The 25,009-nt window shown below is 41.8% G+C and overlaps 1 protein-coding gene across 1 annotated transcript in view; it reads left to right on the top strand.

The window, feature by feature from the left end:
* The window catches only part of ppm1lb (protein phosphatase, Mg2+/Mn2+ dependent, 1Lb), a 53,722-nt gene that overhangs the window by 12,381 nt on the left and 16,332 nt on the right, over nt 1-25,009 (top strand). The window lies entirely within an intron of this gene.

The following is a 25,009-nucleotide window of genomic DNA, read 5'->3' as shown; positions in this document are numbered from 1 at the left end:
GGCAGCGCAGCGAAATCACTAAACACCAACAAGCTTGTGCAGACACATTAAGGTTCCTAAACCTGAAAATTGATGTTACATTGTTCAATCTGTTGTTTTTTGTTTTTTTAAGGCAACGTCTTCTCGTTCTTCTTCTGTTTCTTCATCATCGCAGTGGCAGGAGCAGCAGTAATTCATTCATTTAATTAAAGTAGTCATATTTAAGCTGTACCCAGCCTTTGAATTGAATTGACCGAGGGAAATAAGTGTTGTAAGCTGAAACCTTAAAGCCTTCTTTACATTGCATTAGCCTAATGCCTTGCACTTACAAAAAGCACCACGTTAGGTTTTACTTATTTTAAGTGCAGAGTGCTTGTGCCAGAGGTGTATGTTTAGAATAACGTGTACCTTTTTTTCCCCCAAAGCTACGAGTCAGTTACTGAATGTGTAAACTCTCTTTCACTTCACAGTCTTCACAAAGCACTTTTACCCTCTTCTAAGTCTGGTTTTTAATCTGTAGCTGATTAACAGTCTCTAAATCTAATCACATGGCTGGAATCGACTCAGCTGCTCAGTCTAATCTACACTTTGCTTTTGTTTTTTTTAAAGGGTTCATTCTTTGGTTATGTAAGACTGTTGACACGAAAGAGAGTTTTTGCGGTATCTTCTACTATTTAAATCTTAACTCTCAGAGCCGGAGTATGTATGCAAGCGCCGGCTCCGCAATTATTTGTTGGTCAGTATGCGATTGAGAAAATAGATGAGTCAGTTCGGGTTTGCCGATTGGCTGTCTTGGCAGTGAGGGACGGCAGGAGAGGAATGTTGGCTGAGAGAAGGTTGTGAGTTGCAGCTGTTCAGAGTTCGAAACATTGGTGTGATTGTGTACGCAAAGGGGCTGAGCTGTGATATTTGTAGTCCGCACAGTTGTAGCCCTTCCTATTCACACGGGGCAGATGGACCTGTGAGGAAAGCAGGTGCATTGTGGGAAATAGAAACTCGGCCCCTTGGTGTTTGTCTGTGACTGACTCATCAGTATAAACACCCAGAAGGTTGAAAAACCACTTCAGATCATTTTGAAAGTCTGAGAGATTCTCTATAATCGATCATCTCATGGTGGTGTTTTCAATTACATAATACATATTAATACATAATAATGACTTCTTTTAAATCTCCTTTAAAAATGCACTTTTGAGGACTTGCTTTTAATTGGAAATTCTATTTTTGATAAGACTCTGCCCCTTTCATCTTTTTATATGCTTTCTCTTTAAGCCACCTAGGCCAGTGGTGTTTTGTCGCCAATAATAATAATGTTTGTCTATAATTTTCCATCTGTTCAATGACTGCTTGTCCATCTGTTTGATTGCTTGCCTCCTCTGTCTCGCCTGACTTTTTTTGTTTGTGTTTTTACTGGAAAGCACTTTGTGCAACATGTGTTCTGAAAAGTGCTCTATAAATAAAGTTATTATTATTATTATTATTATTGTTGTTGTTGTTGTATTTCTGTTCAAACTTAATTTGGATGTATTTCATCCCCACACGTTGGTGTGTGTACTCGGAGTTGGCATGCCTGAGTCTGCAGCACATGTGTCCTGCAGACCCCTTCCAGACGTGGATCCATCCAGACGGAAGGAATGTAGTTGATTTGAATGTTTGATATTTGCACGTGTTTTCTATTCAGGGAAGGAACTGTGAGCTACGGACCGTCAGATAAATCTTGCTGCGGACCGATCGAGCACCAGGTTGTGTTTAATGTGAGCTATAACAAAGGCTCAGGGGATAAGAGAAAGGATCAAACTGCACAGAATGTCATTTATTTCTGCTTGTGAATGTAAAAAGTGGTGGAAGAACTAGGATGTGCGTACATATGCATACGCAGGCAGTATTTGTGTGATTGTTCATTTACCAGTGTCCTCCTGGATCGCTGCCATGTACTGTTTATTATTGCCCTGAGAGATTTTTGATCCCGAGGGTCATTATTTTGCCCTCTTTTCTTTCTTTTTTCTTTTTTTATGAGGGAGCTCATTGAGGACGGAGGTACAGGGGCAATGCAAAGCTTTCTGGTCAACCATCTGCTGTGTAAGGTTTAGATTAACGAACTTGTCAGTCTTGAGGTGAAAACAGATGAAGCTGCAGAATGACTACGAAAAGCAAAAACTGGGGAACGCATAGAGGCAGATTAAGAGTTATTTGTAAACAGATTAAAGGGAAACTTACCTAATCTTCCGATGGGATTTCAAGTTGATTACAATCTGGATTTGTTTGACTCTTTTTTTGTTTTGTTTTTTGTAATCTAAAAGCATGTCACCACAAGGCTGCAGGTCACAAATAGCACATTGCTTGTAAACACTGCACTTCGCTGTCTGACTCGGACCTACTGACTGCCAGAGCTTTGTGTTCAGGACTGTCAGAAATGTTGGTGGCCTCATTAGAAACAAACAAATGATGTGTTCACACAAGTTGCTTGTGGACATGCATGTTAAAAAGGAACCCAAATTAAATAGTAATCCCTTTTGTTTGACGCCATATTCAGATAAACTCCCTATTTTGAGTGTCACTTGTAAATAAAATCTCCTGACAGTGGTGATTGTTCTTATGGCAGCTTTGTAATTCATTAATCACTCAGAAATAAGAGAACCTGGTAAAACACTTGTTTTTGGGAGAAATTGGAATGACTAACAAAAGTGCAGGCACACCCAGGGAAAATATGCAAACTCCAAAGAGAAAACTCCCAAAGCCTCGACTGGATCCAGGGATTTCTTACTGTGAGACTATCCACTACGCCACAGTACAGCTGTTAAACATGCACACAATATAGCAGTTTGAGCTTTTGTTGGACTTTTAAAATCTGACATTATAGGTATAGTCCCTAAAAATTATTTTACCTTTTAATCCGTTTTGTTTTTTGTTTTTTTTAATATTCATCGGTGCACAATTTTTTATTTTTTTTTTGCAGATCATGACAGGATTTGACTTGCTTACTTCCAATAATCATAACTCTTTTACTTTTATGATAATTTGAAAATTCCAAAACTACCATAATACAGAGAAATAGAGCTTTATTTCTGTATGCGATTACAATGGGAACTCGGTACTTCAGCAGTAAGACCATCCAATCACAGACAATCCTTTCCAGTGAATAACTGTCAAAAATATAAAGTTGAGATTATTTTTTAAAGAATATGAAAACTCACACTGCACATTTTTGGGGCACTCATTATTCTAAAGCTATAAAATCCAAATAAATCCAAATGGCCTCAATGTAATATTAGTCACAAGATTATCAATAAGTCATAGAATATGTGGATTAACCATATCTGAATCTGCAGCTAATTTTTTTTTATTGATTCCACTGAATCAGTGAATCGTAATTTAAAGGAAAAAAGAAAAAAACTTACCTAATTGAGTACAAAACTAATATTTTGGGTACATTCAGGATCCAACTCAAGTAAAAGCTAAAGGGCGCAGGTTCTGAGGTGCAGTCGAGGAGTAAACACAAGCCTTTCAAGGGTATTCCTACTGGCCAGCTTCTGCTCTTCATGCTGACAAAATCAAACATTTTTCTCAAATGCGGTCATGGATGGAGACGGTCTTATTGCTCTGAAACGGCGCCGTTGTCAGTTTTATCTGGTTTGCTTTTTCAGCTGTCTGGTTACGAGCTCTCTCCCTGTCACAGACATCATATCCAACCGGCGCCGTTTCTCCGTGGTCACCGTACAGCCACAGCCATAACAAACTTTCTTTAGCAGCCATGAGATTGAAGCCTTTTCCTCGCATGAGGTGTCCTTTTCAATTACTGAGGAAATAATCCGAATGAAAAGGAATGAATGGAGGGTTAAAACTGAAGCAAAAACATAATTATTTCATTAAAGCACACACTTCTAGAACTGGCTTTATTGTAGCTGTGATGAAGACTGAATCAAATTATGAAATTAGCTTTATTAAAGCTGCAGAGAGTTAAAAGACAATTTGCGACGACTCCCTGGACTTTCATGTCCGGTAAGTTATAGTGATTGTTCGTTGTGTGAGAGTTGGCTTGGGAGGAGTGCTTTTTTTTTTTTTTTAAGTATTACAAGAGCATATTTACTTTACCTCCACTTTCTAAAGCTTAGTACTGTATTTAAATGACAGTGAGTCTGTTGGCGATTGCGTGGTGTCGGTTATAGGGGCTTACGTGTGTGAGGCTCACAGGCTGCCGGTGGCTTTTTGGGTGGACGGGAAGTGTGGTGGCAGATAAGCAATGCCGGTAATTGATTAGTGTGGTGCAGAGGACGCTTATAAGTGGCGGGACCTAATGCTAACAGCTCAAGGTTGTAAGAATCCCTGCTCTCTTCCTGATAGAGCCTCTAAGCCGCGGCTATAAAGACTAGAAGAGACAGTGAGGCAGGTTAAGATTTACACTAATCCCACTGGGGAGATTGGGACTAAATTCTCTCCGAGGATTTGTTTCCTTTTTTTTTTTCCCCCCACGTCTTCTTTCGTGTCATCTGTGTGCGTCTAATTCTTCACTTAATTCATTTTTCACCTTTGATATTTTTAGATTTCCCTGCTGCTATAGTGCGCATCTATTACCTGCATGTCTTTATTGCCCATCTGCATGTCGCCATGTTCCTGAGTTGATTTAATGAGCTAATCGAGCGGCGGAACTGGCAGCTCTTCTAATGCTGCTCAGAGGACAAGAGAAATGCTTTATTGAGAGACGAGACACAAATGATGGAATGGATGAGAAGAGCTCTCAGTAAAGGGAAGGCGATAAGAATTTTTTGGGGGGGGGGGGGGGATTGGGGGAGGATGTGCTGAGAGGGAATGAGAAATGAAAATGCTACGGGCTCACAGAAGTGCATGTGAAGATAGTGGTAGAGGGAGCTTGAAGCGGCTGTTTGGAGGTAGAGAAAAAGGCCTGGAAGAAGTTATTTCTTTCGGAGGCAGTGAGGATAAAAATGGATGCTGAGAAGCAAAGCCTCGCTTATAGCCTAAAGATTTTACGGGGGCTGCAGCACAACTCCGATTAGTCAGAAAGCTGCGTGTTTGTGTAGGTTGGTGAGACTTAAAGAATCTGTGAGGAGTGAAGCAAAACAGCTGACAGAGGCTAAATATAGTTTAACTGCACAACACAGTGCAAGTCGTGTACGAAATGCCGGTGAAGCGTTATCGTCTTTTGATCATTAAGCCAGCCAGACTGTAAACCCAGGCACCAGGGGGCAGTTCCTCCCCCGAGAGAGCATGACATACTTTTCCACCTCTTTGGTCTGTTTTTCATCTTCTCTCTCACACTTGCTCTCTGTCTCTGTTGACCTTTCTCTACAGTAACAGTCTCTTGTTTTCTCCCCCTCTCATCTCCTCCCTCCTATCACTTCATCCACTCCCCTCTCCGCCCACCTGATCCTCTCATCCCTCCCTTCTCCTCCTGATCCTCGGGCTCTCGTCTGTCCTCAGAAATCCAAAGTCTGTCATTCACGTGTCTTCAGGTTCCCTCTCTTGTCTCGGAGGAGTGCAACAGGAGATCGGTGTGAGGAAGCAGGAACAGAGGTTATTTCCCCTGGTTCACATTTGTGATTCACTTAATGTATTTTGTCAAACAGATCTTTTTATTTTTTTTGTAAAGGTGTCTGAATTCGACTTTGCACTTTTCCATGACCTTTGGGTCTATTACCTTATGTAGCGCTCTCTTTTTCCCACTTCCTTTATCTGTTTCCCCCTCCTTTTCACCCACCCCCCACCCCCGGCCCCCCGACACACACACACACACACACACACACACACACACACACACACACACACACACACACACACACACACACACACACACACACACACACACACACACACACACCTCCTGCTCACCCTACCCACAGAGTCACCTTATCTCTCTGCAGTCTGTCTGACTTATTTATCACTGCTCTGAAATATTAAAGAGTCTACCTCCTCTCATCCTGTGGGGAGTCCGCAGCTTTTTACTTACAGCACATGCACGTGCAATCACATAGACTCACTATGCAAATCAAAGGGCCCTCATAGTGCACAAACTCTGTTGTGTTGTTTTGGAATCATCTTTTTTTTTTGCGTCTCACAAACTTGACAGTCCTGACAAAATCTGTTGCTATTGGGACCCTGTAGATACAAACATGCTGTCAGAAAGACTTGGCATGTACACTTGATTGACTGCCTGTCAGTTGTACACTACACATGTCAAGTTCAGGGGCACCGGTTAACGTTAGTCGATCTTGCAGAACAAGGAAGGCTCGACTCAAATGAGCAAGTTCAATGGGCGCTGCCTGTGGCTCCATTGAAACTAAAGACTTAGATTCAAGGCCCTGGGAAAAGACCCAACATTTTCCTGTCAATACTTTTTTCCACCAGAATGAACGGCGTCAATATATTCTTGGTGAATTTCTCAGACCTAAATGACTAAGGCCACACAACACATGAAATTGAAGGGACTGTCTCTCCTTGCACATTTCTGGTGTGGAATTGGTTGGATGGTGTGATTGAGCTGGTGTGATCATCTACGTTCTTTTCCTGTCAATTCGTTCTTTAGTATTGGGGTTTACTAGATAAGATACGCTGGAGCTACACTTAGAAAACCTACTTCAAATGTTTGTTTTACTAAAAAATAACTACAAACAGCTGTACACTGCAAATACGTCTTTTTCACGTTTCAGACATTCAACAAAACACTTGGAAAGGAAAGTATGTGCAAAGTGCTAACCAGTTTGCATACTGTAAGGGGCTGCAGCCTCAAGACAGCAAGTCAATCGTCCACAAATTGATGCAAGACCTGGCTTTCATTTGTCAATAAGGGCAATCACTTCCAGGGCGGGTGATAATGGCAGTTCCACTGATGCTGATGCTATTGACAATACAGGTGTAAATCAATTTGAGGACTTACAGGCCCATAGAAGCACATAAGTGCACAAATAGATTTACTTTTCAACCACCTCCAGTGCCAAACAGGAAAATAAAACACTCTGAAAACAACAAAGACTTTTGGTTTCAAATTGAGAGGGGTATATATTTATTTGGAATTCATGTAAAATTTGATCAATGTCCCCAAAATTGATTGTCCCAAAAGTGTTGCAGTTTTGATTTACATATCCATTAAGAATTTATGCTCCAGTAATGTAGAGTCCCTCCCATCAGATGTTCCAAGTTGCTCAATTGCCAATTCTCTGCCTGTCAAACTCCATCTCCTGAGTTAGAGAAGCTTTCTCCAGAGTGACAGAAAAGCTATAGCCAATTCAACACATTGTTTATTATTATTTAAAAGCAAACTTTTTATGACTCTTCAATTTTTATGGATGTGTGTTCATGCAAATCATATTTTTGATTGACATTTGACGAGGTTTGTGGGGGGAGGGGGCCGTAGCTCACTTGGCAGCGCTTGTCTTCTTTTTTTTTATTGGGGTTGTTTTTTTTACAACTGCATGCACATTCTTTAATGATTTAACAGTGTGTACAATTGTATCACGAATATGCACTTTTTATGACCCAAAAACCTGAAAAGGGCCCAAAGGAGCAAAAATTACCTGCCCTGTAAGTATTACAAAGTACATACACAAAGTGACACAGACTTGAACGGGGAAAAAAACATAAAGAAAGAAAGAAGGAATGAGAAGTCAGATTAATGTATTCCCTGGAGCCATGAAGTGTATGTCTAATCTTTTTGAGTTAACTGAAATGAAGAACATGTCTGATCCAGGACTTGTGAGACATTGGGCAGACTGACTTCCAACGAAGTAAATTCCATTAACATTGTATTTAACCTCGTATTTGTAGGCTTTAAATCTTCTGAAAAGGTATTGTTAGACCAATAAATCAGTGTCAAATTTGAAGCATTGCTTCAGAAACAGTTAGCCAATGTCATGCTTATTTTGCTTTTTACTGTGTTTTTGCTAAGTTTAAGGTTTCAAAGGCATCAGAAGATGTACATGGTCTATCCACACACATACTCAATGGCGGACAAAGGTTCATGCTGGCTTCTATTGTTAGCAGGCTGTCCCTTGAGAAAACAGTGGCGTCTGAGGCTGGAAATGGTGAGCGGGCCAGATTACAGTTGTTCCGCTCCATGATGGTACTGCACCTGCCGTGGAAACTGGGCTGCCTTGAGGACCAATGGCCTGATGCCTCCTGGCTGTGCCTCTAAACACCCACAGCCCTCCCCTGAACAGGCATGACAGCAAACGTACAAGCTGTCAGGAACAAGCAAAACCAGAGTGAGCGAAAATGATTAGAAGCATTGAATTCAAAATGACACTCAATGTGGACAGGCTAATTCAGCACATCAGAATCATGTTAATTTTGAAGATGGACCACACTGAAAGCAGAGTTCTTGGACGTCTTCCACGTGAGGCTTGTTGAGCTCAAATGCCCACAGTATAGTTTTCAGCATTTGTGGGCAAGATTTCAAATAGTTTTTGGAAAGTGGGCACAGGTTTTCGGTGGTTGGCTACACATCCTGTCCTCATTATGTTGTAAGGGAACTTGGCGGCACTGAAGTTGTAAGCCATCTTGGAGCAGCATGTGTCTTCGTCACAACCTCATCTGTCATTGCACTGTTTGGAAGTTAAACCCGTTTGATCTCACGGAGTTAGTTACACTGCAAGAGAGAAGCATCTGTGGGGTCGTCAAGACAGTGAAAGTCTTGTGTCGCTTCCAGTCCACAAGCATCTCAGTCAGTGTCTTGTTTTGGAGAATACAGAGGACGACCATAGCGAAATGCTTAGATATCCTCCTCCCTCAGCTGGTATCTCCTGTGCCAGTGTGTGGGAAGAGATGGCTTCGCCTCCCACAAGCCTGTCACACAAACTAATGTGATACAGGATCTGCCACTGTCTCTCTCCTTGTATCTCGCATGACTCACATGCGGAAAGTGGCTGCTTCTCTTTGGTTCGCCCATATCTCTCAGTCCTGCTCTATTGCTCCTGTATTCGCCATGCAGAGTCCTGTCCCAGTATACGCTTAGCAGCCCCTCGTATCTGCAGCCCTTTGTATTAAGTCAATGTTCTGATTCATAGAGGTCTATACTCCTCACAGTGTGTTGCACACAGGCATGCACACAAAAGCTTTTCTTTCTGTCAACAAGCTTTATGAGTGCACCGGCGGCAGCAGATGGAGCAGATGAGTATTGATTTTTATGAATGTCTGTATGTTTATCAGCTAGTGCAGTTTTGTTTTGCTTTGTGAGACACGCGTGCACTCATAAACAGGCGAGCATTGATCGGTGCATGTTTTTTGTTTTTTTCTTCCACCTCTCTGATGAATGGGAGTACGGCGTTGGGTAAACGCCAGGAAACCTGCTTTCGCACTATAGAGGGAACATCACGTTTTCAGCGTTGCACACGAGTCCACAGTTTTAAGTTCCTGTCTTACTGGGCTGCGATAAATTGCAAACAGAGTTCAAGAAGAAGCTCCCAAAATATCTTTGCAACATGCGCAGGTGATCTGGATTTCTTTTCACTTGTGGCAGAGCCGTTCGACGTGCTCCTTGAATATTGAACTTTTTCAGAAAGTTTTTAAAGGTGAAATACCCGCATAACGAGACTTTCAATGAAAATGTTGAATGCTCATTTTGAATGAATTGTATTTTCACCCAGTGAGTTGTGAGAGTTTCAGAATCAACACTTTTAGATAATAATTTGTTGAAGTAACTTGTACACTTGCACACATCCTTGAAGGCCATGATGTAGTACTTGTATTTACAGCCACCCCCCCCCCCCCCCCCCCCCCCCCCCCGTCTGTGATACTAATCTGACTGGAATAGAAGAGGCAAGCAGTTTGTAATTAAAGTGATAAATGTAACAGCTGTCTCCAGAGTGACAACCAGAGAAAGTGGGTGAGGTTACGAAGCTGGAGGAGGAGGAGGATATAGATTGAAACGCCGGAAAACGGGCGGAGGGAGGCATGATCATAAATGAGCGCGCAAGACGATGATAAGTGAAAGAAGTTATAGTCGTGAGCTGGTACGGGAAGAACAAAAGGTGAGAGAGAGAGAGAGAGAGAGAGAGGAAGGGATGAGACCAGCAGACTGCAGCATTATTAAAAATGAAAAGCCATCACTTTATTCACACATGCATCTCCCACAAAACAAATCAGCAGAAATCCAGGCGTCGCTCTGTTCCTTATTTATGGGTGCCCCAATTATAGGCCTACTGCCTGCTGCTTCTCAGCATGCTGTATGTGTATGGAAATGAGGCGAATGTTCACGTGAAATATGGAATGGTTACTTTGCACCATATGCCCGCTGTTGGCAAAAAAAAAAAAAAGAAATTCATGACTGCAACGTTGTTAAATTGAAAGAGTTGCCAAGGAAGACAGCTGTATGGAGATGAGTGCAGGCATGAATGGATGGACACAGGAAGGGATGAATAGAGACCAGGAAGCTGTTGACTCAGGATGGCAGAAGCACCACTTGGCACTTGTCGCGAGCTGCAATGTGACACGTTGTATTACACGTTCAGAATAAAAACAACCACAATGACTCAATCTGCCGCTCAGTGATCTAGTGGTATGTTATATTTAGTATTCAAGAGATATATCAAATATGAGAAAATGTTTTTCCTTATGCTGATTGTTAATGTTCCATGGAAATACAATTATAGTGTAGGCTTGGTAAAGGCCTCCGTACACTCATGGAGGATTCATGTTCGGCCTCTGCGTGAGTGGGTTTTCACGAATTGTGTGAGTATCCCCTTACAGTCTAAAAAACTGTGTTCTAATTGGTGACCCAGAATTCCACCAGGAGTGATTGTGTCAAGGATCAATGGCAAACCCAAAAGCAGTTTTTTGGAACCAGTCAGAGTTCAAAGAGTTTATTGAATAATATTTCAAAACCAAGTTGAAGGTTTTCAGAAGAGTAATCCAGAAGCAGAAGTCCAAAAACACAAATAAGTCCAAACATGAGAAAAACACTAAGGATTCGCGATGTCATGACACAAAGGTACAACAACGAGATGGATGGATGGAAGAATGGATGGATGGATGGATGGATGGATGGATGGATGGATGGATGGATGGATGGATGGATGGATGGATGGATGGATGGATGGATGGATGGATGGAGGGAATTTGTTGTGAGCACCAATACAGATAGTGTGTACCTTTTGTTGGAAAATACAAATGAATAGAGGATCAGGGAGGAGCCAGAACAGGAAGCTGCTATGTGCTCCCTGTAGCATGTAAACAAGTTGCATCCTTCCCATTTTACCGTTTCTCTGCAGGGAGCCGGTGAAGACATTGCCATTTGATGAATCACACTCTCACAACAACCTGTAAACACAAGACTTGATTTCGTGTCCTTTAAAACTATGCTGCTTTAGAAATTCTTTCAATCTCTCATTTGCTTGTTTCATCTCTAAATCTTTTGAGTTTCTCTTGGTTATTCTAACTGGGAGTGCAGGGTTGTTGTTTTTTTACTCCATTATTGTTTATTTCACTTTAATTTTGGTGCTTTGACATGAGCAGAGAATGAAACAACTTTTTTTAAGTTTTAAGTTTGGGTTTGCGTCTTTTTTTCTGGACACCTATATAATCTCCCTTTCGCTGAAGGGTGTGAAGCTGTTAAGGTTGCGCCACAAGGTTGTACCCCGAGCAGCAGTTTATCACAGCCTACATGTGTATCGTGCGTGGAGTGAGTTTGTGGGAAATGCAAATTGATTGTTCCAGATTGGAGGAGTTAAGTGGCTGCAATATGTGCTATGTGTGTCTATGTGAAACAGAATGAGATGAAACATGGGAGCAATGAGCCGTGACGCCATCGTGCAGAAGGTTTGTGAGTGGAGAAGACAAATGTGCAACGACAAACGCCTTGAGTCATCCCACCACCAGCAGCACCCGAATAGCTTCCTCTTTACAAAATAACAATGATGGGGATTTGTACTCCTTCTCTAATGAAGTTGACAGCGGCATGCTTCTAAGAGTCCAATAATAAAGAGACTTTGAGGAGAAATGTAGCTTCTGCTGCAGTCTTGTAAATTATTTATTGTTTTTGTAATGGCCTTTTTTTTTTCTCAGTAAGACAGGCTTCCAGCTAATGTCTTGAGTGGCTGAAGAAGGGCAGCTGAGGACAAACGCTCCCTGCGTGTTGTCACATTCACAAGTTTCATCCTCCTCAGCGAAGCTTATCAAACATAAAAAGTCTCTCACCCTGGCGCCATTAATCTGCCAGGAGATCCGCTTCGCCATTTACTCAGGCGGGAAATGATTGATAAGAGGCTTCAATCATAGACATCCGTTTTATGTGAGTGTGTGTGTGTGTGTGTGTGTGTTTGCTTGTGTATGCCACTGTTTGCACATGGGGTGACAGACAGACACTGACTTGGTTCATTAGCTGATGATGAAATACCCCCACTGTGGCAGTTCACTGTTCACAGACTCTGAGTGCATGTGGAGGGTTAGCATTGTTTAGGGATCCATCAGCATCGTGCGAAGTGTGTGCGTGCGTGCGTGCGTGCGTTTACAAGTGCGTGTGTGTGCAGTCGCACTTGCGTGAAGAGAGGGGGCTGATGAAGCTTGCCACCCTGACTACAGTATGAATATTTATGCAATTGATATATCAGTGTCTGCCAGAAAACACATAGGCTCCAGATAGCAGGAATACAAATAAGAGCACTTGCCAACACGTTTGTGTGTGTGTGTGTGTGTGTGTGTGTGTGTGTGTGTGTGTGTGTGTGTGTGTGTGTGTGTGTGTGTGTGTGTGTGTGTGTGTGTGTGTGTGTGTGTGTCAGAAAAGGAAAGAAAGGCGTAGCTGACATTTACTTAGCTCTTCTCCTCTAGGCTTTTTGTGCCCCACATTCAGAAGAGGGAGAATCACACTCTCTTGTTTTTTGAAACTTTTCTGCCCTGCCGTCTTCACTTCTCAACCTCTGTTGTACATTGTTACTGTTTGTTCCCAGCACACGGATAAAATAAGACCAGTATGTGGCAGGAAATCAAGAGACGAGAGACGGTGAAACACCGCTTTGTGAATAATATTAAAAAAATTATAAAAAAAAATAAAAAAGCAGGAAGAATTGATAAAAATCATCAGAATTAAATACCCTCTCATTATTTCTACTACGATCATAAAGTACATGTGTAAAAAGAAATGATAAATTAATTTACTGTATTTTCCACCATTGTCTTAAACCGGTACCCAAATGCAAAAGGAATAGAAATGATGTTCACTGCAACTGCACCTCCATTTAATAGTGCCTTTAAAAACAACCCCAGTGATGCAGCTCTAGTGGGAGACGGGAAACAAAATCCACGGTTCCTTTACAATTTCAATAGTTCCAGTGTTTTTAGCATCAAATCCCCCGGCAGGGCAGCAAGACAATATTGTCTGGAGAAGCCCCAACACATTTGGTACTTAAGACTGTAATTTGGAAGTAAACCAGCTTAATTTAATAATTCAGATTCCCGAATCCTCACTTTAAGTCCAGCTAAACTTTGAGGTGCATTTTTGGATCCAACGAGCTTTGTGGATTACTTCACACCGAAATAGCTTCAAGAAGCAAACTTTTTTGTGTTATACTAAAGTTTAAAAAATGCAAAGCTGTAATTTAAAACCAATTAAAGTGGTTGAGTGACTTGTCTTGTTACAGGAATAGTCCTAAACTTGAAAGTTTAGACCCAATATTTGAGACAATACTGAGATACTGAAGGCTTAGATTGTCCTTTTCCCAAAAGGTCTCAGTTCAACTTCTCATGTGTCCTTTTCTTGAGCCACAAACTGAGTTCAGACCATATAAAGCACAGTAAGACAGAAGAAGCAGTAAAGTACGGCCTGAGAGTAAAGCTCATTGTACCTTTTGAATTTGAGTCTAGTACTTGCCCACTTGGACACCTCAGCTCAAGAAGGGACACAAGAGTCCCCCGAGTTGATCCCGTCGGCAGAGAACCTGTTTAAAAACCCCTCTGGGAATACGTCTTCATTGCTGTACACATTAATAAGATCAAAACAAGCACGAAGTGAGCAACAGAATGAGATTCCATTTTAACTCTGCGTGTGGGGAGAGTTGCTGCTGATTGGTGTGATGTAAGTAAACTCCCCCAGGGTCTTTCCGCCCTCATCAAGGAAAACGAAGACAAGTAAAATGTCAGCGCTGCTCTCCGCGCACACACACGTCCTGCAGAGGTGGGCGTATAAATATAGCGGAGGTAGGTGTTGGGGTCTGAAGGACAAATGCAATTCTAATAGATGGCAAAGGACAAGCCTGTGGAGATCTCTTCTCTTCTCTTCTCTTCTCTTCTCTTCTCTTCTCTTCTCTTCTCTTCTCTTCTCTTCTCTTCTCTTCTCTTCTCTTTGAAAGAAGCATCTCTTTTCTTTAATTGCAAACAAATGTGTTGTGGAAACTTTGAATAGCGCAGCCTCCGTCCTTGACACAAGGACAAACGGTATGTGAGCTGATGGATATCTGAGAAGTGCTTCGCCAAACCCCTCTGGGTCCTGAACAGGAACCGTCATCATCTCAACCCTGCATCTGTTCATTTATGAAAACTGCAAACATGCAAGAGTTTCGCCTGCTTCCTGTCACATTTCTGCATCAGAAATGTGAGGCTGGACATTGTATGGATTGAAAGACAATCCATGGTAACCGTAACAACTGATAGAAATCCAAATTGATATCTTAGTTATTATTTTTTGGGCTTTTTGCATGTCCATGCCATTAGCAGTAGTTTTTAATAGTCTATTATCTTTCAACTTTTGTTCCAGCAATAGTTCCAGACATAAAATTTGTGAAAAACATGAGAAAGAAACCCCAAGTCTTACTTTTTTTTTTTTTTTTTTAAACCTGTTGCGGCTTTTCACATTCCCCAAAATTATTTGTTTGATCAATGAAATATCAGGACATGTAAAAAGTGCTTATCTTACCTTTCTACCAGCCAAATTGATGCCATCATCATCGTCATCATCATCATCCTGCTTGTTTGAGTAAAACCATCAAATCAAAACTGAGAACACTTAGACCAGTTAATTGAAAACTTGACAATCAAGTCAGACACGACTTAATAGTTTACTTCTATAACAACACATTAATCACGTAATTTCATTCTTTGATAATCACAGGAGCATTTTCGTTGTCAGTTAATCTACTTATTATTTTGTGGAGCCTTTGCTCAGTTAACTTATTATGTTGCTTTTTTTTGTTCTATTTTCATTTTGCATCCGCCCGAAATGACCAAATATAGTGCTATCGTTTTGAAAACCAAAAAAAAAGGCCATAAACAAATACAAGCTTCTCTCAACATTTGATTGATCTTTTCTCTTCTCTGTGGGAGTTTAGATGCTTTTTGAGGTTGATTTCTCAAACACACACAATTCTGGCAGAGGTTTGAATTCCAAATCAGGGTGAGCTGACCTTTCTTCTATCAATTTCTACATTCTAAAGATCATGCACCCAGGAATAGAATAAACATGGTGTCTGCAGGGAATGTGAGACGACAGTGTTATCTTTGTTTGGGTAAACTGTGTATCCTGTTCGGGTTTCACCTTGAGAAAGAAGGATCGCTTTGGAGTGAGGCTGACTAACAATACTCTTCTTTTGGCTTTCCCACCTCTGTTTGGTCTGGAAGCGTTTCACAAAACAGGCTCATGATCCTTGGTCCACCCCCCCGGCCCATTCACCGTGACGTTATGTCCGATCAACTGCATGCAAAGCAACATTAATCCTGTATCTTAATGACAGAATTACAATATATAATTAAAAAAATGTTAATTTCCAAAATATTCAAATTGATGCAACGGTGTGAGAAAATAGTCAAAGTAGAAGGAATTTTTTGAATGAAACTGTGCTTTGTGTGTGTCACACAGCTGGTACAAGAATGTCATTCTAGCTAAGAAAAAAGATTTCTTTTTTTTTTCTCTTTTACTCTCAGTGGACGCTTGACAGGCGTGTGTTGTCCTGAGTGTAACCTGCCTTGTATTGGCTAGTATTAAGAGATGTTATTTACAGGCCTGACGTATCATCCAGCTCCCCCCCCCCCCCCCAATAATCACACCACTTAGTGACTCAAGTTCCTCTTGTGCCAGGAGGGCATCTGTCCTGCTGCAGGAGCCATAAAGTGACTCAGAAAAGATTACGTCCCCAGTTCCTCAAAAAACCCAAAACAACCTCTCAAAAAGCTGGTTCAACCCAAAAGAACTTGGATAAGTCCACCATTCTCTGTATATCATGCCTCGACTTGCATTCAGCAATCAATAAGGCATTTTGCCTGCCAACAGACAGAGATTCATCTGTGCAGAGGAAATGTTGATCCTGCAAGTCAGTGACATTGCTCCATTTATTCCTACACCCCCCTACCCCCTTTCCCCTCCCCCCTCCGTTTAGCTATTCTCATCACACACACAAAAAAAAAGAATCGTGGGAAGACATCCTTGTTCAAGAGTATAGTAGGAATGTGTAATGTTTGCTCAGATTTATCGCTTGTCTTCTTGCAGCAGCGGTTGTAAAAGGCGTGGGATCATGTGTGGTCGTTGGGAGCCGGTGGTAATATTAGACTCGGTCAGAGTGGAGGGCTAGAAAGTATCCTGAGTACTGTCAGTGTTCCAATCACAACACAAAAAAAGCACCACCTTCGCCCAGGAATGCCATTCTATCATCGACACCTATAATCATAGCTCAGGTGATGCCTTGATGAAAACATCTTTGAGCCACCCAGCCAATAAACTTCAGCATGAGAGAGTCCTGCTTGTGTTGGTGCTGGTTTTGATATGCCATCTCGTGGTTGTATAATCACTGAATGAAACACCTGTAAAAACACCACAGACCTTTTTTTTTCCCTGTGCATAGCAGACATTAACAAAAGGAAATAAAGCAGGATGAAATGTTTTGGTAAAGACTGTCTTTGTAATCAGTCCCACACCTCCAAGAAATTGTGAGGCACATCTGAGCAGGGGGTGAGTTTCTATTTTCATACACTCTCTCACTCTCCATTTTTTTTCTTTCATTTTGCTCATTTTTCTCACCTGAACGCTCATCTAAAATGGCTTTTATCACCTCTGCGCTCTTCTTTCCACTTCCTCATTTCATTTTCTTTCTTTTTTTTTTTCTGATTCTATCACTGTCACACCCTTGCTGCGGTGTTTATGGCCCGTGCTGATTTATGCCAGTTGGAGTTATTCTAATTGCCACCTCTCCGCTCAGTGAGTTAGACTTGTGATGTGTGGAGCACCCAGGCCAAAGGTAATAACTGTTTCTGTCTATCTCGGGGTACACACAAGCGCGAATAGTGGCTCCTGCACATATACGCGTTCACGGCAGCGGGCTGCGCTTCAGCGATAATACTGCTTTGCAGTCAGATCTGTGTTGATTATTACCCAAGAAATTACAGGGCTGCCGCACCGAACGCCTGGCATCACATTTCACGGGTGCCACATTTACACTGTGGCAGCTGCTCGCACGTTTGGTGGATGCGTAGCATGTGTTGGACGTATGTTAAGGAAAGCAGCGAGTCAAGATGAAAGCCTGGGTGTTATTTACAGCCACGCTGGAGATGTGTGAGCTTCTGTGCCTCTGCACGTTTTCACTGAACCTTTCCTCAGATCTTTTTTATTCGTCGGTGGTACAAGTGGTTGCAGTTTTCCTTCTGGTATCTTTGGGGATGTTGAAGGAGCATTCGTCACATGTACAAACGGTTTCATTTGTGAGCTGTTATGAGGTAATTTATTTAATTCTCACATAGCCACACACGTTGGTGGTTCAAGGCGCATCAGACGTTCTCACTTACTGGCAGGTTCAAAGGTCAACAAGTGTTCGAGTGTTTGTTTGTTTTCCTAGCTCAAAAATACCAACTTTCCCTTTGGTTTTTATATGGACGGTAAGACCATACAATGCTGTTAAGATGTGAAGGTATGTCAAGAGGAAGAGATACGCTGTGATGCACAATGGTTAACATGAGTCACGCCAAACATTTAAAAATAACTGAATGATCTCTAAATGGTTAAATCCCCTTTTTTCCTGACTTGATCATGTTGAAATTGATGATAGAAGTGGATTGTCAGCCAGGCTCTCACACAGGCGGTCTCAGTTCCTGCATGCTTTACTTATCAGATGAGTCATGTTCTGGTCAGTGTCCTTTTAAAGTAAATATCAGTCTAATTATTATTATGTCCATATATAAGCCATGGGCAATGATGGGAGATCCCTTCACCAGAAGAGGTTATAGGACGTTATTGATTAACCACACAGCATCTTTCTAATAGACTATTTAAGTTTAATGTATGTCTTCACCTCTACTAATAGAGCAAGCTGTCACAGGAAGGTCACACGGCGAGGTCTCACTGCAGAACGTGTGCATTGTGAATGGAGATGTAGACTGACGACTACTGAGCCTGTTCACTACCTGAATGTGAATTACCTCTGTAATAGTCCCCGTTCACTTTATGAGCGAGATCTGTCTCTGTGTGACTGTGTGTGTGAGAGTGTGTGTTTAGAGTGGTATAGTCGGTGTACGGTCACCTTGGCAGTAAAATCTGCTTTATTGGAAACAGAACGAGCCAACAACCCCACAGTCTGTTGTCCTCGTGAGCAGGACTTTATGTGCTGCTGCAAGTTCGGGAGGCGTCGGGACAGATGTGGAGCCAATGAAAGCCCTGGGTAGTCGTAACCATGGCTACCAGATGTTGTTATCATACAGTCTTGCACCTTTTCTGTCACAGTAATAGAGAGAAAAGGACGTGGGGCCGACTGTGTTTTCACCAATAGGCAGTATTTCATGTAGATCTCGCTCTTTGTGAAAGCTGAAGGCACTGAAGCATTTCCAGCCACTTTTAATAGAGTTCTATTCAACTTTCTGGTTTTGATCCAATTTTATAGCTCGCGCTTTTGCCTCATTCACTTCACAGAAGCCATTTCTGTCCTCTTTACACTCTCAGCCAGACAGCACGCTGCTGGTCATTACATGCACCCTCTGTGACATGATGGCTATTTGAATATGAATGTTGAGCCGAGTGCTTATTTATGAATGTTTTTTGGGGGAAATCAAGTGGCGACGCATGTTTTTGTGTACGCATGCGAGCTCCATTGGTAGCAAAAAAGAGATTTTAAAGTTCACAGCGCCATCGCCCCGCCTCAGCCCCCTCCAATTGCTCTGTTTCTCCCTGCCTGAGCCCATCTGTGCTCTGAATGTTTGTTGTGGTTTTGAGTGAGATTTAATGACTGGAAGAGCAAAATAGTTTTGGAATGCCAGAGTAAATGTGTGCGTTGGGCACAAGGGGGTGTTTTCAAGGCCACACAAACAAATCCAGTCTGGCTCCAGGCTCACACTGCACAGAAAGCAACTTATTGAGTCAAAATAGGGAGGTGGACAATAATTTGTCCTCACTTGTTTTTTTTTCAGACTAATATCAAAGTAATAAAAATCAGTCTTTAAATGAAAATATACTTACAACATCATACTGTAGCACAAAGCAATATTTTTTGCATCCACCCAAACATCCATCCATCTTTTATGCTGCTTGGTCCAACTCAGGGACGTGTGAGCAGGATCCCAGCTGGCCATGGGTGAAGACAGGGTACGCCCTTGACAGGATGCCAGTCTATCACAAGGCAAACACAGAGAGACAGACAACCGCACCCAGTCACAATCACAGTAGTGTTTGGGAGGAAAGCAGACTACCTAGACAAAACCTGCACATAGGACTCGCGTGCAAACAGAAAGCCCCTGCTCCGAAGCAACTCAGGCATTTAGCCTTACTACAGCAGCACAGCTTGATAACAAGTTAACCACCGAAGGTCAGCCCTAATCACATTGCAAAGCTGAAATTGTGCTTCGCAACACAGGCTGCGGCATTTTTTGAAAGTGAAATGGGTCTGTAAGATTTGAAAGAACCATAGAAAGATTTTAAGTAGTCGACTTTACCGTAAGGTATTACATTTTTATTTTGTAAAACCATTCCCAGAGGCTCCTCAGTTAAATCAGTGTTTTAAAACCATGGAAGAAATTGGCTTATGTATGCTACTTATAGATTTTTTTTTTTGGCGCTATTAAGGTTCATATTAGCATTATTGTACATAGTGTTGTTGTTTCCAGAACCAAGTTCCAGTCTTGATAACGTGTCGGTGTGACCTCAGAGCTCCTCATTGACCGCTTCAGTACAAAGCAGAGAGTTTCTGTTTATATCACAGGGAACATTGACCTAATTTAAGAGACAATCACACACGGCATTTAGCAAAGTCTTGAAACATATAGAACTAATGTGTGAGAAAATACAGCTTGGACTTTGTGCTGTTCCTCTACCAGGCGTTATGACCCAACTGAGACATGCACTGTGTTCATGAGGAAAAACTCTTCATCTGTTTATTACTGCAATTAATTCACTGGAGCAAAGAGTGATACTCTCAGTGGGTTTTACTCTTGTGTTTGAAGGATTTGGTAAACATACCACAATTCTTTATCCATCCATCCATCCATCCATCCATCCATCCATCCATCCATCCATCCATCCATCCATCCATCCATCCATCCATCCATCCACCCATCCATCCATCCACCCATCCATCCATCCATCCATCCATCCATCCATCCATCCATCCACCCATCCATCCATCCATCCATCCATCCATCCATCCATCCATCCATCCATCCATCCATCCATGGGTGAAGGTCCTGGACCAGTCACCGGTCTGTCAAATCAGAACTACAGAGAGAACCATGTACCACACACACTCACTTTTAACACCTACAGACAATGAGAAAACTCAAGCAGGCTCAGGAAAATCATGCAATGTTCACAACAAAAGGCCTCCAAGCTGTCGTTCCTGTTGTACATATCATTTTGCACATAAGAATGTTATCACTAACACTTGCTACATAGAGAAGGTAAATTGCATCACTGTCACTCTGTTCCTAATGATCGACTTTCTGATTTGTAATTTAAAACTCTGGAGTTGGAAAGGATACCAACAAAGGGAAATATTGTGGAATCCTTTTTTTTCCAGACTTCTTAGCGCTTTCTCAGTGTTTCCTCCCTTTGACGGTTTTCTGTCACTTATCTTGGGCCCTGTCTCTCAACCGGAGCCTCTCTTTCTCTCTCTCTTTTCCTTTAATGATGTGCTTGAGTGATGCTAATGAATAGTTCTTACGCCGCTCCTCAGTCTCTCTCCCGCTACAGTCCCTTTTTTCTCCTTCCCTCCATCTGCCCGGCTGATCTGTCAGAGAAAGAGATTTTTGTTCTTGGGTTATGAAACTGCCTCGGGGTGACTCTAAAGGAAAACTCGGCTGACTCTCCTCATTTCTGCTGGCCTCGCAATCTGATGGATGGAAATGTTCAGCAGACTTGACTTGTGCTGGTGGACTGTGGGACGGAGTTGCTCAAAGTTAGTCGTCAGGAGGGAGAGTTTGGGTGGCAGGGTAGGTGATGCGATGTGTGTAGGTGGCTCTGTTTAGATTGGAAGAACTGTGTGTTTGTGTGTGGGAGCAGGTGAAGTCTTGTGTGAAGGAGAGCCCAATGTGATGCTCTGCACTGAAGTGACTGCTCTTGGAGGCGGGTCTCCCATGTTGGGACTGAGAGTCACAGTGAAAATACTCTCCAAATACACACACACTGTCATACGTCTACATTGCATACATACACACAAGCATACATGCACACGTGCACACACAAAGGATATATTGCAAAATATATTTGATCTGAAAAGGAATTCATTGAGTTAATTAATTGAATACTTTTTTTCTCATTGACCCAGCCTATTGCAAAAACATACTGCAAACACCAGCTATTTGTTGTTTTGCAAAATGTAGTATAAAAATTGTAACCGAATGTGTCTAGGTTTTGGAATTGGACATATAAAACCAGCAATATATGCAGTCCCCTTTCAGTGTTTTATTCATCAGCAATATAATCTATTTAATGGTGGGTAATTAAAAAAAAATAATAATAAAAAGTCTAATATCTGAAAATGAGGCAGGAATTTATTTGAAGCCCTCATAGCTGTATTAATTGAACTTTTGAATATTTAATACTGACAGTAAATCAAATGGCTGTGCAGAAGTTAGAGCTCGTTCGATGTTTAATTGCCCAGGACTATTCTCAGATAGCTCCCAGATTTATCTCAAGTGGTGAATTGGCTCTCTTTTAAAGGAAAAAGTTGCCCACATTGAATATTGTTCTGATTTAGTTTTACATTTTGCACTAGACTTCAGCCACAAACTGAAGGAGTTGGATTTTTGTTTTGTTTTGCTTATACCAGTATGGCCATCCATATTGCTGCCAATCTCACTGTTGGTAACACAATATCGCCAAAACTCCAAATGTTAGCACACATATTCACTGTCATGTCAAGATAGGATTTGGTTCAGGCCCTTATGAATCATTTAGTGAATGTAGCGCTTAGAAAAACCTACACTTAATGATATTCCTATTACTCTACCAAACATGTAACTTAGATCTTTCTGTCAGCTCTAACTTGGCTGGTAATTGGAAGCTTCAAGTTGATCAATACAAACTACCTTTAGCATTAATTGATAAACCATGTTGACTTAGTGCTTAGAGCAGACAATAGGTAGCCTCCGGGCCATGTGCGACCCCTGACATAATGTCCAAAAATGGAGATGCAAGGAAAAAGATCAATCAACCACATTTAAACCCAATAGCAATTACAATTATTGTTATTGTAAACTAAGTATAAATGTCAAATGCATGCATTATAATTCAATGAGCTTAAATTACACGTATTTAGCCCTTTACATTAATTAGTAGCTTCAGTTCTCATTCATTGTTCAACGTTGGTTATAATTTTGGACCCCTGGTGGAGTGGATGACATATGTGTTTCCTTCTTCACAGTCAGCGTTGACCATATGTGGCATACAGCAGTGTACCAACATGGGTTGCATGTGTGACTACTACAAATAATCTATATGATGGTGTAAAATACTACATTTGCAGTAGTCCGTTCACTTTGGAGTCTGTTGTGTCTCATGGCACTCCTCTTTCCCCAAAAGGTCTATAAACTGTTGATTCCTGCTCTTCTCTTAATTTGTCCCATGACCATCCACAGTAAACTCATCATTTTATTAGCCCTCCACTCTTACATTCTTCACTGCTGTCCATCGGGTAAGAAAGAATTTTAGTTCTTGACCCCTCTCTGGCTCCTTCTGCGGGAATAACTCTCCCATGATAGCCAACCCAGTTTGTCCCATTTATCCTGGCTTTGGCCTCTCATCCTTAAGCTCTTACCACATACCTTCGTTGTGCTTTTATGCCATCCACTAATCCCATCCTTAATTTTTTTTTTTACCCTTGTGTTTTACAGTCCTAAATCCTTGGCCTCTGTCTCTCCGGAGCGCAGACTTTATCTCATGCATCCGTGTTATCCCTCCTGCATCCACTCTTCGATGTGAGAGGTGCCAGTCTGGTTAGCCGGCAAGTTAGACGATCAGATAGTGGAGACCAGGCCTCTTCTTCCCAGTGAGCGGTTCAGACATGTGTCTACAATGCAATGCGAGAAGGAATGTAGCGGGAGAAGAGTTTGTGACCCCATAGCTTTGTTTAAGACTGGCAGGCAGACCATTACAGAGCTCAGTAATTGGCAAACGTATATCACAAGCAAACAAAAGACTTCCTGTTCTGTTTATTACCTTTGAACTCAGTTTGTGACTCCTGCTCCTCACATGGTAACCGCAGGATGAAAGCACGTCAACAGCGATTATTCTCAGACAGTAAAAAGAACGGAGTCAGAAAGGGATGGAGAAAAGAGCTGTTGTGAGTTTGGGGTGAACATTGCTGTGGGAAGAGAGGGGAGGGGGTGTCTGTGGGAAATGAAAATGAGAAAGACGGACTCACACGTCCATGAATGAAAAACAATGAGGTTGTTTTGGTTTCATAGGAGACGATGGAGGGGAGATTGACAGAGTTTACTGAGGAAAGCTTCAACAACACTGACAAGATATAATAAGATATGAGGAGATGAGTTGTTTTCATGGGTGGAGGGAAAAAGTCGAGGAGGCAGGGTGATCCAAGTCCTTGAAAGCAATTTCGCAGAGCAGAATGAGATATAGACGGAGAGGGAGGTATAGACCTAAATAGGGATACAGAGTATAAGCTCATGAGACGTTGGGTTCATCTATGAGTTTACGTCATATGACCTCAAATCATTTAATACGGTACCAACGAACTACATACTTTTTCTCTCTTGTGGGGTCTGCAGTGACGTTTTTCTTGATTCGCTGCTTTCTACAATCTGCAGGTGTTATACTTCCTACAAGTGAAAAGCCAGCATGAAATATGAGCTGTTTGAACCTGGGATGATGCAGATAGCGGCGGTATGTCAGCAGGATATTATCTGACATTTGTACTGCATGACCTTGGGCTGGCTGGCCCTCCCTGAGTCTTGGGCTACAGTTACTCTGAACCACCTGAAAAAACACATTTAGTCAGTGTAGAGGTGAGAATACGTCTTGCTCAGCTCCATTCCACAGAATCAGCGTGTGTTCATCTGTGTGGCGATGCACTTTTTCTTTCTTTGGCTTTGTTTATCTGTGATTAATGTGCTTCGGGATGGCAGTAAGGACAAGCAGGTTACTGTGATTGTAACCCTTGTTTAGTTTAATAAGCTACTTTCTACAGCCACCGTGTGCATCCGCAGGTCATTTAAACACTGAATGACATTGACAGTATTCTGGATCATGAATGTACAAAAAGAGATATTTTACCTGATTATCTACCACAGAAAACTCAAGGAGGTAAAAAGCCGCCGGGCATTTTCATGATTTAGTAAGGCCATGGCATTTATTGTTTTTCTATTGAGAATTTGCGAAGCAGTAAACATGTAAATTTAATGTGCAAGTTTGTCAGCTTTAGAGGTATGGCTGACACGTTTGTATTTATTTTTTGAAAGAATCATGCAAGCTTTTCTCTTTGTTTCGAATGTATTAAACTAAGCACTGAGTACTCGTACTCGGAAAAAGATCGCCGATACAACTCAGCCAGTTGTGACATAATGTTTAAGGTCTGCTTTACATCCTTAATGCCAGGTGGTTTAAAGTGCCCTTAAAAAATGTAAAATGCAGTCATGGGTTTCGTCATGAAAGTATCATGCTTTGGTCCAAAACAGC

This window comes from Lipophrys pholis (genome assembly GCF_963383615.2).
Source record: "Lipophrys pholis genome assembly, chromosome: 3".
Lineage (NCBI taxonomy): Eukaryota > Metazoa > Chordata > Actinopteri > Blenniiformes > Blenniidae > Lipophrys > Lipophrys pholis.
This window is presented reverse-complemented; position numbering and strand designations above follow the sequence as displayed.